The 19,722-nt window shown below is 38.7% G+C and overlaps 1 protein-coding gene across 1 annotated transcript in view; it reads left to right on the top strand.

Annotated features, from left to right (window-relative positions):
* Window positions 1–245: 245 nt before the first annotated feature.
* Window positions 246–19,722, top strand: part of LOC141440543 (uncharacterized) — a 124,470-nt gene continuing 104,993 nt past the window's right edge. Inside the window, exon 1 of the mRNA XM_074105085.1 lies at window positions 246–670. The gene's annotated coding sequence lies outside the window, so the exon portion shown is untranslated. The remainder of the gene's footprint in view (window positions 671–19,722) is intronic.

The raw sequence follows: 19,722 nt of genomic DNA on the forward strand, positions 1-19,722 counted from the left end.
AAAAAGCTCATTTTACACTGGACAGTCAGTCCTCTTTCCTACAGTGAACGGCAAAAAGTAGAAACGTGTGGGACTGTGGACGAACCCGTTTCTCCATACAAGGAGGAGCCCGACTCGCTTCCCAACCACCACATAATATTGTTAGCCGCCGCCGATAGCTTTTTATGTCCAATGCATTATTCGATACTCATTTAAAATTCTAACATCAGCTTATAAAGAAAGATCGCCATTTTCATGCGGTTCCCTGCTGTCGTTGGACGTCTGCGCATAAATAAAGACTGAAGTTTTATTAGGTAGATATATTACGCAAATAATTGAGTTTGAGCCGGTTGCCGGTTTAGCACCCACGCGTCAAAAATCGCGGGGGCGACCACGGAGGCTGCGGCGCGTGCTCAAACGTGCATGCGCACCGGCCTTATACACGCGCGAGGCGCGAGATACGTCCCAAAAAAAAACAAAAAGCATAGACTCGTGTTCCAAAAAGTGACAAGTGCGCCGATTGGTTGACGAATTCCGAATTTCAAATCCTAGTTCCGGCCAGTGCTTGCAATAGATATCGATGCTCGATGTTTATTTTATGAATGGAGTGCTAGGAAGTGACGTCATGCGTAGTGTTGTGACTGTGTTGCCTCGGTGGGTGTTGACAATGCGCAGTCATTAGAGTGGAAAGGTGAGTGGAATGACTAACTCATTAGTGTTAAGAAAATGTTTGAAAACAGCCATTAGTTTGCTTCTATTCGCTAATTGCGTTTGATCTGAGATAATTAAGCTAATTATTTGTATTTGTTAGACGGCTATTCATGCAGCGAAGTTTTATAAATCGTTGATCGATATAGAAGTTGAAAATGAACGACTATTCTGTAATGGCGTGTTTTATCGATGTACTTCTGCAAGAGTTTCAGAATTCACAGGATGGCAGAAAGTTAAATAATCGTACCTATTGCTAGTGTATTGTTAGTAGTAATAAGTCCCAAAATAAGCAAAGCTTGTATTATGGATACTATGCAACAAATAAACATACTCATATAGATAAATACATACTTAAATACATATAAGACGACCAAGACCCGAGAGCAAATATTCATATTACTCATGCAAATTTCTTCCCCGGCTGGGGATCGAAGCCGAGACCTCAACTTTCGTAGTCAGGTGCTCTAACCACTTGGCTACCTGGTCGGTAGGTGGTTGGCTATATGGTAGCTAAATAAGGATAACATTTCATTGGACCGTGATTAGGTACAGTTAGCAGCTGAAATAAATGAACGAACGATTGAATGAATGAATGAGCGGTCGTGGTGCTGATGTTAAAAAATATCTATATATTTATACTACCCTCTTATTACCTTGACCATAGAATCGTCAATCGTTGCCACTGTAGGGCACAGTCCTCCTCTCCAAATGATAACGCTTGGGCCATAGTTCCCACGTGGGCTCATTGCGGATTGGGGACTTCACACACACCAATCAATTTCTCAAAATCGATGGATTCGACACGAGTAATCGATACCTTACGACCATACTGTATCGAGTAAAAGTATCGATATCTCAATGGTATCGTTGCATCCCTACACCGCATAATAGGTATACTTACACGGTGTCTTCAAATTCACCCGAAAAATTCCAACAGATAGGTTATTGGGTTAGCTTAACTGGGCACCATTGATAAGGGTTTTTATCGCAATTTTTAAGTCAAAATAGATTCAGTATATTTGTCTATCGCAAATTTTTTACAATAATTAAAAAAAAAAACTAGCTGTTGCCCGCGAATTCGTCCACGTAGAAGCGTGAAAAATAGTTTAAGTACATCCTATTCTCAGACCTACAGACATCCCGACTTTATTTATTTATATGTATTGAATCTATGGTAGGGTTAGGGAATTAGGGCTTTATAGAGTTGTTTATGTATATATATGTTTCATTCACCAAATACTCGTAGTCTATGACAATGCACACAAAGTTGTTCAATTTGTTTTGTGAAGATATATTATTGTTTTTTATTGCGGGTTGTAGGTACCTATGTATCAAAACGTTAAGAAAACATACAACAATAAATTTACTAAGGTACACTGCAGTCCTTGAAAATCGTATGCACATTTTAAAATTTAGCGTTTAAATATTTACCTAAAACATGACTAAAGCTAAAAACATTTTATGAAAACGTTTTTCTAACCAGTTCCCAACATTCGAATTACGACCCTGCATTCAAAAAGTCCATCAAACTATGCGGAGTCAGTAGTAATTCAGCTCTAACGTCTTAAATGTAGGACTCAAATCAGAAATTCACTTTAATGTTAGATAGAACCGTGTCATCCTATGGCACGAATGACAGCGTGGGTGAAAATAATAGACCCAACGCGTTGACATTTCGCAATTGTGGTCTGGCCTTTACATACGCTGATACAAAAACAACTTTATCATGTACGTGATAAGATTCAAATCAGACTGATGAGGCTTATTTTCCTACAACTCGCTTAACGACCACGTGAGTGTTTTGAATTTTGAATAAATTAAGTATACATTGAATTTTAAGTATGAGATAGTTCGAATGTTGTCATGTTGAAGCAGCAATGGAGGGAATAATAGACACACATGTTAATTTAAACCTATGTATCTACATTTCGACACTAAACTTAACAAATAGGCAGATGTGTGCTACTTACTATTTTAAACTTATAAATTAAACGCTAAGGAAAATATGTTTCTTTATTTCCTCTTCTAGATTACATTAACTACCTATTTATGTAAAATTGTAATTGTTGGCCACAAGTCATAAAATGAAAAAATAATCGTCTAAACAAGGTCACTTTAAATAAAACTGCAATGTGATATAGAATACTAAATTGGATAGGTACCCATGGTTACTCACATGTTTAGATTAAGCAGTTAATATTTCGAACCAATCTAAAGTTCCTTCTCAAGGCGAGCTCGAATATAAAGCCGACCGACGACCAACACAAGCGCTCACCATGCTAGCTACGAGTACTAGGTGTTAGACTTGTCATGCTCTGAAGATGAGCTCTGGTTGAGTTCGAAACGCTTCAGTGTAATGTGGGATTTGTGTGTGTTTTTACTGTGTGGAGATGGAAGAACTGCATGAGCACATATTTCTTGCATAAACGTACGTAGCATCATAAGGTCGCGGGTGAGCAAAGTAGGTAAGTAATTATTTTAGTTCATTGATATGGACCTCCGCAAAGTACGTCTGAGACAAATAAATATTAATCACACATACTTTTTTGAAATCGGTTAAAAATCGTTGCCAGCCTAGAGAACTATAATAACGCCTTGTGACTTAATACCCAGCAATGTAAATAAATAAAGTACCTAGATAAAAATAAGCACTGTACAGTCACCAGCATTAATATCTGCCACAGCGGAGCGTGTAAAAATATCTGACACGTCCTTCCGGCACTAGAAATAGAGTCGTATCAGATATTTACGCACGCTTGTTGTGTCAGATATTGGTGCTGGTGGGTGACTATACTTATGTGGGAAAGAGAAGGGCGAACGGGAAGCCAAGTGGCTCTTTACCGCTTTGTGATTCAACGGAATGGTTGGCGTCGATAACGACCATATTGGCAAACATACTCAATGCCTACTTGCAAGTTCAAGTTGGAGTACACACTGTACAACCATCAGCTTCGCAATGCATAGGTAACTTACCTATGAGGCTTACTTTTGAATTTGAATTTGAGGCAAAATATCGCTAGATGGCGTCAGTATCGAAAGGTCCGTTTGATGTTACTGTCTTGCTTGCAATTAGCTCATCATCATCATGGTCTATATACTTATGTTCCATCCCTGGGCACAGGCCTCCTCTCAGAATGAGAGGGAACGGGCCGTATTCACACGCCCAGAGCGCGGATTGGGAACTTCACACACACCATCGAATTGCTTCACAGGTTCGTGCAGTTTTTGCCTACACCGTAAAGCTCGGGGTAAATTTGAAATGTAATTTCGCACATGAATTTTGAAAGACTGAGGTGCGAGCCTGGATTTCAACCCACGATCCTCTGCTTGAGAGGCCGTGGGTCAAACCAGTACTAGGCTACCACGGCCCTTTGAACCCACGGTCCTCTGCTTGTGAGGATTGGCTCATGTAGTTATTTAACCAATCATAAACGTGGCATAAATGTCAAAGTTGTCGAATAGACCTTACGATACTAGCATCAACTAGCCTGAGGGCCTACTCCGAAATTCGAAAATCGTATCGTATCGTACCAACCCTCTCGCTCTCGTATTCAATAGTATAAGTGTCAGAGGGACGGAACGACACGAACTTCAGTTTTCGACTTTCGTAGTAGCCCTGTGCCTCTAGTGTGGCGTTTTTCACAAAACATTCGTTTACTATTCGAAGACGTAAATCGAGCGTTCGATCGTCGGTACGTAGCCGCCACATGGGGAAAATACACTAAGCTACTGCTGTCTTAGAAACCGTCATTGACTTGTAGAGATTCGTATCCGTTGCAGGTGGTAGGACCTTGTGCAAGGTCCGCCCGGATTGCTACACCCATCTTGCTCGCTAATCCTGCCGTGAAGCAGCAGTGCTTGCACTGTTGTGTTTCGGCGTGTAGAGTAAGGCAGCCGGTGAAATTACTGGCACTTGAGGTATCCCATTTAGGCCTCTAGGTTGGCAACGCAGATGCAGATGTTAATGGGCGGTGGTGATCTCTTACCATCAGGAGACCCACATGCCCGTTTGCCAACCAGTCGAATAAAAAAAAATACTAAAATATTTTTACCCAGTTACTTCTCTACTACAAAATGTTCGCACGTTTTGAGCTTTAGTAACGAAAAAACAAGATAAATAAAAATATCGTATTTAGACGGGGTATTCTTTTTATAATTTTCATTGTTATAGTTAGTTAAGATATCTTAGGTTAGTTCTTTTTTATGTATGTAAACTCATAATTGTACAAAATAATGTAAATTACTTACTAAATAAATAAATTCTAGCCCAAAATATCGTTAGATAATTTAATGACGAACGGATGCCCTGGTTAAAGTCGTGGATGCGTGGATTCACGGTGGGTGCTGGCCTCTTCCAACTAAAGCAAACTGTAGGTTTATGTGGGAGGAATACGTCCAAACAGTGGACGTCCTACGACTGATTAAGATGATGATGAGATAGTTTAATGTGAGAAAGTAACTACCTGATGTCGTGTCACCAAAAAAAAAACATAGAAACTGCCGTTTAAGTCATGTCATGTATGTCCAAGACGTCGTTTTTTAGGGTTCCGTACCCAAGGATACGAACGGAACCTTACCTTCCGTCCGTATCTATCACAGGGCCGAATCCCAAGAACCGTTATATGTAGATAAACAGCTGAGATTTATAAATAATGTGTATATTGCCGGTACTACAACGAACAATAAAAACAAAATTCAATTTATAAAATTCACATTGGACATTTACTACAATAACTAATGCCATAGAAAAGTGCTTCACACACCATGCACTTAACACAGCCACCCAAAACCCGCTTTTACTACCCACTTAGCAGAGTTTAATGTGCTGCAGCATAAATTTATATTAACGTGCAAGCTACATTATAGATGTAAAAGTGCCTAAAATCCTAAAACAGAAAACCCCGAAAGTTCTAGAGCATAAATTGCTGGTCAGGAAGCCTTTTGTTTCTGGCCGGTACAATGGAGGTGGCGGTTATTTTTGCCTCCAGGGAGCGTTGTGATTGGATGCAGTGCCCGTAAGAGATAACTTACTGTTTATGATGCTGTTAATAGCGTGTTATGTCGATGCGTTACAGGGGCGGTTGCGGTGTTTGGGCGGAATTTGAAGATGCGATCATTATTATGTCCAAGGGCAGTTGCGTTTGCCTGTTTTTATGTCATTGATAACTTGGGCCAATGATAAGTGTTTCCCGCTATGAGCTGGTTCTTGAGAATATCTGATAGGATACTTTTTATATCGATGCCAGTTCTTGCGTTACAGGGACGTCCTAAAGCGCCACCTTACCGCATATAACATCCCATGTGAGAGTTGGGAAGATCTCGCGAAGCAGAGACTGGAATGGCGCAGCTCTGTAAATAAGGCTGTTGCAAATTTTGGGACGCATCGCTTGGAACACCGGGATGCCAAACGTCTTACTATAAAGACCCGCCCGAGACCTTCCTACACTTACACGTATAATGGTAGTGGTCAGTTACATTGCGCGCCCTGTAATAGGACCTTTAAGACTAAGTTTGGCTTTGCCAGCCCTATTCGGGCACATAATAAACAAGCCTAAAGGTTCGCCTTTGTCGGACACGACATGGAGGACATCATATCGATATTCGGGTGGTGTGAAGGTTTCTTGATGAAATATCGCTGTTTGCGATTAGCTCATTTAGTTAATAAATAAATAATACTATCTCTTAAGCCGAGTTTAGACTTGCAAGAAAAGTTGTATAAGTTGCAATTACATTGCGGCGCTCGATTGACCACTACAAACTCGTTGGCTTAACGGCCTCGCAATCTAATGCAACTTGCACGATTTTTCTTGCAAGTCTAAACCGGGCTTTAGTATCTAGTCTGTGAACCAACGTGTCACAAATGTCAAAGTTTTCAAAGTGGACCTTACGATACCGCCAACTAGCCGCCAACCAACAGCCTCTCACAGAAACTATCAATCGGATATACGAGTAGACATGTTAAATTATGTATGTTAGCAAATATTAGTCTGTAAGTAAGGTATTTTTACTATGAGCCAAGTGAAAACATAAACTTAATTAATATTATTAAATCTCGAAATCTCAGCCACTATGTCTAATTGTCTAGACTGAGATATTAGATATGATGATGATTAATTTATATATAACATTTGGCACGGGTGTTCTTTACACAACGTTAATGAAGACTTGAAGATCTCACGTGAATTAAGCTGCGGGTTCAATGGATGTAAGAACTGGCAACAAAAGTCCTGAAGTCGAGTTCTCCACACCCAGCTCCGTCCCTGACGCAATATCGCGCGCGTGCTTAAAAGCTTTAGCGTATAATCGCGCCGTTAATTATTAGGCAGCGCGGAGATACTTCCCAAGTAATGAGGGCGCGAACACGCCGTGTGTGGTTACAGAAGTCATGCCGTAAAAGCTAGTTGAGATCTGCGAGAAAATTCGTGAAAGACGTTACATTGCTGCGCTTGATTGACTACTTCGAAGTCGCTTGCGGTCAAGCAATGTACGAGGGGCGGCTGTTAAGTAATCTCCATGGTCATAAATATATAAAAAAATAAACGTAGTCATACGGGGACTTGTCCCCTTCCCCCGCCTTGGGCTTAGGACAACGGAGAGATTTTTCTAAACTAAGGAGAATTTAAGTTTTATTGTAATGTTCTATTTGCGAAAACATAACTAGAATTTGTTCATTTGACCCTTCTGGCTATAAAGTTTGATCCGCTCTGAAAGAAGCCCTGGTAACCTAGTGGTTAGACCTATGAAAAATATCAGTTACAAATAAGTATGTAACAGGGGAAACACATAATCGCGCAAATATTCGTAACGTACATTGTACACAATGAAATGAAAATGAATGAAAAAAGACAAGCATGACTCTAATTCATTCAGAATAATCTTTTTTATATTTTTTTTATGAGAGGGAAAGGCAACCGAGCAAGCGGTCATCTGATGGGAAGTAATCTTCCATAATAAATACCAACAACTCTGAGCTATAGTATGGGCTCTGGAGCAGAGGATCGTGAGTTCAAACCCGGGCACCTCTGAAAATTTTAAACTATCAAGTACACTGCGAACATTTATTTTAATCCAATAGCCGCAACACCGAAGTTCAAGCCAAACTGATCCGAAGTTTTTCCAATTGACATGAGTTGCTATTTCGCGACAAACTTGGCCGGCTTGGCCTAGTGGGCTGTCGGCTCAGACTTGGCGGACTTGGGTAACTCGGCCAAACACAGTTAGGATGACATGGGCACTTACACGCTGTGCTATCTATAATTGTCGGCTTTGGAACTGGCGTATTCTTTACTCGTTGAACGTCATGGCGGACATTATGTGTCTGTGAGCATACATTCACCCGGGGCCAGAATACGAGAATCGTCTACAAATCGTTAGGGTGTTTTCTTGCAAATATTATCTGGAAATAACTCGAAAATTATAGGTCTAACGGAAATAATGACGTACTAATCATTAGTTTTTAAAATATCACATGACAGACATCAATGTCCGACGCGACCCCTGGACTCGACATATGCAGTGTCTGCCGCGACTCACAGAAAAAAACCAAAGCACTATGAGATAGAATGTTGATTCTGTAGAAGGAAGACAAAATAATTAATACAATTTATAAAAAGTAAATCTGGATTATTTTAATCTTGCTTCTCTAACTAAAGCGACGGAACAACATCTGCCAGTGCTTAGATGGCACTTACTTAGTCTAAAGGAGCTAAGCTAAAATTGTTAGCCCTATTAGGGTCTCCCCACATCTATCGACGCCGAATCGGCAATAGCTGATAATAAAAACCGGTCAAGTCAAGTGCGAGTCCGACTCACGCACGAAGGGTTCCGTACCATTATCTATACAACATTAGACAATACTACAATAGCAAAAAACGGCAAACAAAACAAGTTTGTTGTATAGGAGCCCTCCTTAAATATTTATTTTATTTTAATTAAATTATTTATTTTTAAAGTGATTATACAACTAAAGATTTTGCGAATATTTCAAGTGTCTACCTGTTTCCGTTATTAATAGCAAGCAAAAGACGGAAAACAATTACGTTATTAAAATGGTAATTTTATTTTATAACCTATTAGGAGATAACATTGGTTATAAGAAAGTGATTATACAACTAAAGATTTTGCGAATATTTCAAGTGTCTACCTGTTTCCGTTATTAATAGCAAGCAAAAAACGGCAAAACAATTACGTTTTTTGTATGATATTTATTTTATAATATTACTCGTGTGTGTTAGCGTGATAAGTCCTGTGCGTGGTTATATTTTGACTTAAAATAACGTCATGTCAGTAAGAAAAAGAATTAATACGTTATGCGAATTAATACAGACCCCCTTTCTTTTATCACCTGAAGCTTTGTTTAAATTAAACTCAATGACCTAGATATCTGCAATCTCGAATTCTGTGAGAAAATGAAGCTTATTTATTACAAGCCTGTGGCTCTTTCAGTATAAAAGGCACTCCCTGTAGACCTCCTAGCCTCCGGTGTATTAGGTATGGCACAGATAATGTAACATTATACCAGTAGTAAAGTAAGCATTATTTTAAAAAGTTAAAAGTACGCGTAGATACTGAAGAAAGAAAACGAAAGATTTATTCTTGGCATTACGCAAAAAAGGCAATGAATACGGATATGTTTCTGTCAAAAATGTCATTTTTAGTAAGTTTTTAGAACAAGCTTTCTTTACTGACTGTTCATTTTGTTGACTATACTTGAATTGTCATCTAACTTAAATATGTATACAACCAATTTTCAAATCCATCCAACCACTAGAAGTGGGTCAAAATGAACTTGCAAGATATTGACCTCACAAAAACAGGGCAAGTTAAATAAAAGCTTGTAAAGATTGGATAACGTAAAGTTTTTGTCACAATCAATATTGAGTACTTGGCTTTTTTGACATATAAGAGGTACAGAATTTATTAATTTCTTTAGTAATAAGGATTAGAAACACTGTTTTTGATTGATTAATAAGTCATCTTAATTCTTGATTATCTTTTAAACAATAAGAGTAAGAGAGAGGCCACTAGTGTCTTGAAGAAAATAATTTAATTTGACCTGTAGAGGCGCTGTTCGTGTTTCCATCCAAATTGAGAATTTAACGCGAACGCGATCGGGACGTTATTTTATAACCGAAAACTTTCACTTAGGGTACTGTTGAATGTTCCCTTAAAGTTATCGGAAGTCAAAAATAACACGTTGTATGTTTAGGGGAAAATTTACATCTATTGTCATTTTAATTCTAACAAAACTAAAATGTTTTTAGGTATTTTGTACACAATTTTTTTTTTAAATTGGGACAAGTTTTAATTTTTTCTATTACTACGCTCAGATAAGCAATAATAATTTTACGCCTACGTCGATTTGGTAGTGAATTAACAGTTAATTTATACTAATGACTGTCGTTCAATAAGACTGAACCGTCCTCGGCCTAACGAGGCCTATTGTTTCCACAAGGTTCTACAGGGGACCGATTTTTGTTATGGTCACTCGAAAATAACATTCGAAAGTGGTACTAAATTATGTTGACTTCGAAATAAGTTTTTTTTTTAATTTAATAAGTATATTTAATTAAAATAAGAAAATAACATTAAATGAATAGACACATACTTAAAAACACAACACAAGATAGAACACTATGATAGGAACCAAAATACGAATTATGTTTATCTATAGTAGCAGAACATTACGCATGGCTATATTTCGTTTTTTTAGCATTAAAGATAAGGTAAGCGATCTCGATGTGTCTTTTTATTGAAAAACACTTTTGAAAAATAAGTCACAGCAAATACCTAGAAACAATTAGCAAGGACATGATCATTTACATTCTTTTGGTATCATAACTCTAAAAGTAACTGTTTTTTTAATGGTTTTCAATAAAGACTCGTTAAGATTGTTTAACCTTTTTCTAATGCTAAAAAACGAAGTATTATGTAACTAACTACCCCTAATCGAATCCCGTCTGGCGCACCAAAAAATAATTCATAAAAAAAATCAAAGATTTCGTCAAGCAAAGGTTCTAGTAAAAACCCGACTGTTTAAAAAAATCAAAATCAAAAAACATCCAAATACCCGAAAGAGAGAATTGAACTGAATTATATTTTTCGAGCCTATATATGCGGGTATGTATGTATGTCTGTTTCTTTGGTCCTCTCTGCAGCCTTAACGGCTGGACGGATTTTGACATATCGTCACTACTTTGAAAAAAGCTGGTATCTCAAAATCAATGATCTTTCCGAGTGAACTTAATGAACATTGTTTTTAGGGTCAAATTTGTTTACGTATTGATTTGAGATACGAGATTTTTTCAAAGTAGTTAGTGACTTGACGATATGACGCCTTAGTTGACATCTTCCGGCTGACGATAATGATAATAAGAAATAGCCATTTTTGTTAAGGGGATCCCATGCCCCAATGACCTTCGATCTGAATTCCTTAGTTTTCTAATGGTTTTTGTAGCTTATTATATTAACAACAACGGCTTTAAGCAATATAGTATCCCATATGTACTTCAAAGTGCATTGTCTTCGAGATATTTGGCATCAAAGTTGTTCAACTGGTTTTTTGGCCATAACTTTTGTGTTAATTAGTTTCAAATGAAAACCCTCGACCAGTTTTTAGAGACGTCAAAGACGAACCCAAATATGTAGATTTCGTATATGTTAGATCTTTCACGTCAATAGAGATACGAAATAAGTGTTTTTTCAGACAATATTAAAAATAACATACAAAATTATGTATTCGTTTTTTTCAAAATCCGGTAAATCAAAATGGAGATAAAAGATTGGAGAACCGATAGCCGTTTGACTTATAATTCTATCTGTAGTGCAAAAGTAGGAGATACGATTCAAAACTTGTCAAAATCGATGAAAACCTCGGGTAACCCCTTAACTTTCTGTACTGATTTATGGTCTTCAATAAGTTATGGTGAAGCAACAGTAAAACCCTGCATTGTATAATATTTCCGACACAATTCTGACACGATCCAATACTCGCATGTGTATTCAATGGCATCCAATTAGTGTTATGCGTTATTGTTTACTCTGGCCGCCGAGCAACGTTTTATATTCTTGATTCAACTCTCGTTTGCCTTTGGCAGACTCTGCTTAATTCACTAACCTAGGGAGTTACTTAGGTAGATTAGAATGGTAGTATTAACTTAAGCATTTTATGGAGTAGGCTTATGATTTTTGACGATGTAAGTAAGGATAAGGAATTTCAATGCCATGCCGTTCCCGTTTTTAGAATAGGATGAGCCCTCTTTTTAACCCCCGACGCAAAAAGAGGGATGTTATAAGTTTGACCGCTATGTGTGTCTGTGGCACCGTAGCTCTTAAATAGGGTGGACCGATGTGCATGCGGTTTTTATTTGAAAGCAGGTTTTCTAGCGGTGGTTCTTAGACATGTTTCATCAAAATCGGTTTAGCTGTTTTTGAGATATTGAACTTTGAAATGACAAAGTCGGGGGTTTTCCAACTTTTTAAAGACTACGATGTCTTTATTGAGGTTACATTAAAACAACCGTGCCACACCTCTTTAAACCCAGCGGGTGAGTTTTTGAGATTTTTTTCGATCCCGTGAGAATATCGGGATAAAAGGTAGTCTATGTGCTATTGCAGATATCGACACACCAAATTTCAGCCAGAATTAGGCCGTCGGTTACTCCGGTTTAGCGTGAAAGAGTAACAAACATACCTTATATACGTAACTACACACAAACTTTCGCATTTATTCCTTTTCGGTATTAGTGGGCTCTTGGTCTTTCGAAAACCTCTACAAAATAGGCTATTTATTTCACGCTATACCTACTTAACTCACAGCATTCTATAACTAACTTACTTAATTCGATAAAGTCCTACACTCTATACTTATATTAATCCCTTAATTACTCATGTAATCACCCACATTTTCATCTGGTGAAACTGGTATGATGGATGTATGGGCCAGGCGCCTACGTACGACCCAGCCGAGCCATACATTTCTAAAGGCTATAGGTATACCTACAACCTCGTATCTTAAATTGAAACCTTATAAGATAGAAGTTTAGGTTCAATCTGTTATTGGATTAAAAATTAAAAGCGAAGCTTGTTTGAAACGAAATTAATGAATGATTACTTCTTTGATTCGAGATTGTGTGTCATTTTTATAAAGATTTTAGGATTTTTCTTTTAGTGCCAAGTTACATTATTCTAGCTAGATCAATATCCACACTTTTTAATAATAAATTTCACTACGTTTGCCTTGACAAAAGTATGGATGGGATGTCAACATGCCTTTTCTAGCACAAAAGTTCCACCCAAGTACATGATTCGGTTTGTTATACTGTAAGTACATAGGTAGGTATTAATATATATATCTGGAAGAAATATATCATTTCATTTCATATCGATATTCGTCTAGAGGACACACGTATACAATTTCCTCTACGATACTACACAAGTTATGAATATCTAACCAACTTTGGATTATGCTAATGGTCTCCATTGAGTCGCCCATTCACCGGCGCGTGGGCAGCTTTGTTTGCCGCAGCGTAGGTGCGCGTGCTAATTCTTATTAGATGTTGAAACTCTGGGTACCTCGTACTATGAGACGGATACGTCAGAGGCCTTTTTGTCTACACTTGGAATCACAATCGTTCTCACCACTTCTTTCTGACACACGGTATAAGATGAGGGTGGAAAGAGATGGAGAATACGATCCGAACGTCAGCGCGTTAGACGTCAGTAGAATGTCAGTTTCGTACTTGACATTCATCTGGATTGTGTTTCATCATCATCATCATCCCAGCCTATATACGTCCCACTGCTGGGCACAGGCCTCCTCTCAGAATGAGAAGGCTAGGGCCGTAGTTCCCACGCGGGCCCAGTGCGGATTGGGAACTTCACACACACCATTGAATTGCTTCGCAGGTTGTGCAGGTTTCCTCATGATGTTTTCGTTCACCGTAAAGCTCGTGTCGATTGTGTTTATTAAAAACAATTTACTCAACACAATAGAAATTTTATCGATTACCTACAACGAAGATGATACGGTCATACGGTCAGTTCTGCATTTTTTTCAAGCTAGTATTTAATTTGCGACGTTCGTGTATGAAAGTAAAATTGCGTGTTGTGGTTTTTAAATTTACATTACATCGAATCAGAAATAAGGAGATACGTAGAAGAACGAGGGATATCGACGTGGCCCAGCGAAGCTCGTTGAAGTGGCAATGGGCAGGCCATATAGCACGCAGGACAGATGGCCGTTGGGGCCGAAAAGTAGGTACTCGAATAGAGACCGATGTCCATCAACGAGATGGACGGATGACCTGGCTAAAGCCGCAGGTTTACGATGGATGTAAGGCCGCTTCCAAGCGAACCAACTGCAGGTCTACCAGTTCACGGCCTACGGCTGATTATGATGTTTTTTTTTTTCACCTTTTCATTCATATCATGTTTGTAAAGGATAATGTAAGCACGCCTGCTGCCTGCAGATTGTGCAGTGGGAGCAAATTGCTCGCAAAGATTTACAGGCTCGAAGCTGAAGTAGGTCATAAATATGAGGAAAAATTGCTGCTTTGTTTACAAATGAGCTTCAGGTTTTACATGGTCCTTTGTAGGTACCTCTTTTTTAGTTGTAAGTTCAACTCTGTTCTTATCTAAGAGGGAGCTGTAGTTGTCATAAGAGAGCGCTGGTGCCTTCTCTCACAACAGTCTCGTTCCTTTTACGACACACCGGAAGAGATTGGTCGAAGCACGGCACAGAATTTGTAAGCGATGTGGATTTCATCTAGTGTAATTGTTTTATGTGCTGATGTGAATGGTCCATTCTGTATAGAATTTAGCTAACTTATCAGTCTAAAATTATACGGGAAGGATAAGGCTAGAGTCCTAATAATGCTGATTATCTAGTTCGTCAATTAGATCTTCAGAAAATATAGGATATTTTCTATCTTTGAAATTTTATTTTGTACAATAAAGAAATAACAAGGAAAAGCAATAAATACTATCTAACATTCAAGACTAAAACTATTTATAAACTAAACTATGTTACAAAATAAAAACGTCATCCAAATTTTCTGCCCCAGGCATTGACCCCAAGACACTGGCAGCATTACCTCTCTGAACTGTTATTCCTAATCTTTGCGAGAGGTAAGTGCCAGCCCTGGGGTCACCTGAGGCCAAAACCAGACGAGTAGATAAGTCCTTGATAATTTTTTTTGTGTCTTCCGACCATGGACCCATTGTCTCGAAAGCAAGCGCCGCAAACTCATGATAGTTTGTTAAAGCTGAGTATTTGCGGCGCTTGTTTATCTGAGCCTGTTCTATCTTTTATAAAAAAAAAAAATATGTTTAAGTTTCGCGTGACTTCAGCCCTTATTCCTCATAGTACAGTCACCTGCATTAATATCTGCCACAGCGGAGCGTACAAAAATATCTCACACGTCCTACCGGCCCTAGAATAGAGTCGTATCAGATATTTATGCACGTTTTGATGTGTCAGATATTGGTGCTGGTGACTGTACCACCAGTGGGTCGAGAAGGAATTGACTTTCCTCGTGGTACCACTGAATAAGGGGCCCCCACTCACGAACATTGACGCGCTATATCTTCGTAATATTTTATTGGCAAAAGGAACAAATACGTGTCTACGAGTAATATTTTTAAGTAATCTAACTGACGGATGAGAGGAGGTGACCCCCGTTCCGGGTCGTACTTGGTCCAGCGGGTCTCGTTGGCCATACAACGGGGCAATGCCGCTGGGGTAATGGGTACGTTTGGACCAAGTACGATGCGGACGGGTATGGAGTAAGTAGCTTTTGTTTTACTTTATTATATAATTTATTCTCTTTTTTTTGTGATTTTTATTTTTTTTTGTATAACTGTTTTTTTTAATTATAATTATGATTAATGTTTTATTTTTGTATATGACTATGTTATTGCTATTATGTATTTTTATGTGTATCGAACAAATAACTGACGGATTACTTAGAATAATATTTTTATATCCAATTAAGGTAACGTACGTGTGCTCGTCACTGTCCCAATAGTTGGCATCTTCAATCTTATGTCATTAGCAATAGAGATGAGAGCAGGGTGTCGTCTATTGGCCACTAGCGTGTCGAGCACTCGGACGTTTACCTTATTGTCATCATAATTTTTACTCACATACCCGTGCAAAAATGTGACGACAGTTTTAAATAAAACCAGACGTTCTTTTTAAGTTTGCGAGCTGTTCAGTCAGCTGCAGAAATTAACGCGGTCGAGGAGCTCGTATAAATTTACACAAGTGTCTCAAGAGAATAAGAGTTTGAGTAGATTTTTAGCCGTGCTCACCCGATTTAAAAGTGCTCTGATACTTGTTTACACATACTAATCGACACAGGTATGTTTTCTACTCCCATATCTCCGTGGTTGTAACGTAATCGTATAGTTAGCAACACATTTCTAATAATAAAGGTACGTTCACGCACGGATTCATACACACACACACATACTTGTACAGTACAACATATTCTATAGGTAGTAGGTAGCGGGTTGTTTCCCGCAACTCGACGACGCCCATTTTTAGTGCGCCCAGGTCAGCTGTTGGCACTATCAATACAATACAATAAAATAACTCTTTATTGCACACCAACATATAGTAAGCAGTACCTACAGAAAACACAATAGATTTCGCTTCGCTCGCTCGACTCGTGCGTTGCGGTTACAATTCATACTAACCACTACTCGCTTCGCTCGTCGTACCTAAATTTTTCTTTTTTTCGGAATATCACGATGTGCCCGGTATAATGCGTTGCTCTAATCGATCTGCCGTATTGTTTCTCAGGCACATCGTAATATGCCTGGCCAACTTTTAGGCATATCACGAAATGGCGCCATTTCATGGATAGGAATTTCGTGATCTGGCGGATTTTACGATCGGCCGCCGACATATACGAGTACACAGAGATTTTTTGGGGTAGGTCAGGCAACTACAATGGGCAGAAATAAGGAATACATTTTAGCAGGTGGTGAATTTACATTAGATTAGAGCACCATTCATGCCAGCGTAGCTCCTGGAGGAAGTCTAGCAGACCCTCCACATTGCCATCTAGTGACCCCGGCGACCAGGTGTATTGCCCTGTAGTTCGCCATGCAGCTCTGCAGGGGCTTATTTAGCATCATCATCATTATCCCAGCCCATATACGTCCCATTGCTGGGGACAGGCCTCCTCTTAGGATGAGAGGGCTTGGCCATAGTTCCCACGCGGGCCAAATGCGGATTGGGAACTTTACACACCCCATTGAATTGCTTCACAGGTTTGTGCAGGTTTTCTCACGATGTTTTCCTTCACCGTATTAGCTTGTGGTAAAAGAATGTAATTTCAGGGGGTAATATAGTACTTAGAATTAATCGCTTTATATGTAGGTATAGCTTCACTCGCCCAGGACAGAAGGTCATATCAAATTCGTTGCGTCACCAAGACATCAGTAAGTAAGGCTATGACACCACTGATCTGCTATAGCGTTGCGATTTAAAACAGTGTAAACACTGTAGAAAATCGAAACGTAATGTAAAGTACTTAATGCCATTATTGATTCAGACGTTACTTGATAATGTATGTATATCTACTAAAAGCTTGGTACAGAGCAACCACAATAGTAAATGCAGCAACATTTATCCGTGTACTTACTTCTAATATATTTATTGTAGCGTCTACACGGCTAAGCTATTAAACAGATTTTTATTCTATTCACCTTATCATAAATTATATCTTATCTTATCTCCGATGCAAGATATACCTACTTGTTAGATTCTTATATCACATTAAATTCCATTAACTTTTATTATTACGTCCCGACTCTCTTAACTGAACTGTTTAAAGGGATTTAATATAACATCAAATAAAACTATCAAGTCATTATGATAAACTAAGATAAATATGGGATTATCATGATAGTGAATATTGTTTGACACACTTGGAATCACATTTGTTTTCACCGCTTCTTTCTGTCACATGGAATAAGCCGAGGGTAGAAAGAGATGGAGAATGCGCGAACGTCAACCCGTTAGACAATACCACAGATCTGTGGACAATACGATCTCACGTCCTTATTTTCCATTATCTTTGAGACACCGATATCGTAGATAGTAGGCACTAGAGTTTGTGAAGTAACTACATACATAGGTACCTAAGGCTGCAGCTCCACTGAGGGGGAGACGAGCGGAGCGGAGAGGAGACGTGTAGGGATCGACCAATCATATTACACCTCGTATCCGAGATGTAGTTTTCAACTTGATTTCAACTAATATGATTGGTCGATCATACACGTCTCCTCTCCGCTCCGCTCTTCTCCGCCTCAGTGGAGCCGCAGCCTTAGACGACCGAATAAATATGCCAAAGTGTCGAACTAAAGCTGTTAAAAAAACCTAACTCGTCTTCGAATCTTATGGAAATAAAAATGTTTATGGGCCCAGATGCGATCAAAATGTAACAAAGGAAAAATAACCGGTTGTGTCAATAAAATTTATGCAAAACATACAACACGGATACATAAGGCTCCAAACTACATTTGACGACTCGCACTCATGCCTCGTGTATTAAATATACATAATATTTGTTATTTATTTAGTCCTGATTTGGCATTAATGGCTATAAGAGCCATCTATCATTGCATGTTTAAATATATGCGGGTGATTAAAAACTAGTAGCTTAGATCATCGTATATTATCGTATCTTTTATAAGAATTTCGCATTTATTTTGAAATAGGAGACTTTCAAGTAGAGAATCGTGGGTTCAAACCCGCGCTCGCATCTCTGAGTTCTTCGAAATTCAAGTGCGAATTACATTCGAAATTTATCACAAGCTTTACGGTAAAGAAAAATATTGCGCGGAAACCTGCACGATCTGCGAAGCAATTCAATGGTGTGCGTTAAGTTCCCAATCCGCACTTAGCCCTGACAGGAGGCCTGTGGATGTAGTAAGAAGAACCCAAAGAACCTAATTCTAAAAAAAGGTAAAGGGCACACTTAAAATGAAAACTCCTTTTTACAGCATCAACCGTGTAACATTCTTGTACCGTTTCTCACATTCATACTCGTACATACTCAATATTATGTATGCAAGTGCATTGACCTCCAGCCAAACACAAATTCTATACCATATTGGCGTAAACCAACATAACATTGAAACTCCATAAGTTACTTATGATCTCTTTGCCCAACCTTTTAGCACGATAGCACTCTACAAACAGAAGCGCTAATAAAATTGTATTATTTTCCAACTTAAACTTTTCTGACAATCTCGATATGTTAATTTTATTGCATCGGAAATTGACACAGATTCCTGTTTGGCCATTGATTAATTTTTAATCAGTGTCGATTCATTCATACGAGTATATTTTAGTGATGTAGAGTTTTTTTTAGCCGAAAGACGAAAATTTTAATATTGGTTTCCGTAATGTTTGAATAAGTAGATAAAGCAAAACGCGCGTATGGCTTTTTGCAAGGTGCGTCCGGATTACTAACACTATACTATATTTCTCAATAATCCTACTGCCAAGCAGAACAGCTTGCGCTACAGCTATTGAGTTCCGGCGTGAAGAGTAAACGCGGGTCGAGGTGTTTACTACCATCACGGCCATCATGACACGACCAAGCTACATATTTTTTATGTGTTAATGATTGTACTTGTATGTAGCTGTATTTTCAGCTAAACTAAATTTGTAGTTACAATCCGATATCTATCACTAGAAATGGGTGAAATTCGATTCACAGGATTTGACCTCATCAACCTTACAAACAAAGCACTGCAAGTTTAATAAGAGTATGTTTTTTTTTTATTAATACTGCTTAGTGACGAGACATGACAGTAATCTTTAGCCGAAAAATATCCGGAAGCCAAACATGGCACGTCTCTACGCTAGCAGGCGTCGTGCCCACACACTGCGTAGGCGAACACTACACTTTCCAATTTAATATACACATATTCGCCTACTAACTATATGGCCTATGGGACGCCATACAAATGCATGGGAACCGAGGCGACACGCTGCGTGATATTCCGCCGTTA

Source organism: Choristoneura fumiferana, chromosome 22 (assembly GCF_025370935.1).
Source record: "Choristoneura fumiferana chromosome 22, NRCan_CFum_1, whole genome shotgun sequence".
Taxonomy (NCBI): Eukaryota; Metazoa; Arthropoda; class Insecta; order Lepidoptera; family Tortricidae; genus Choristoneura; species Choristoneura fumiferana.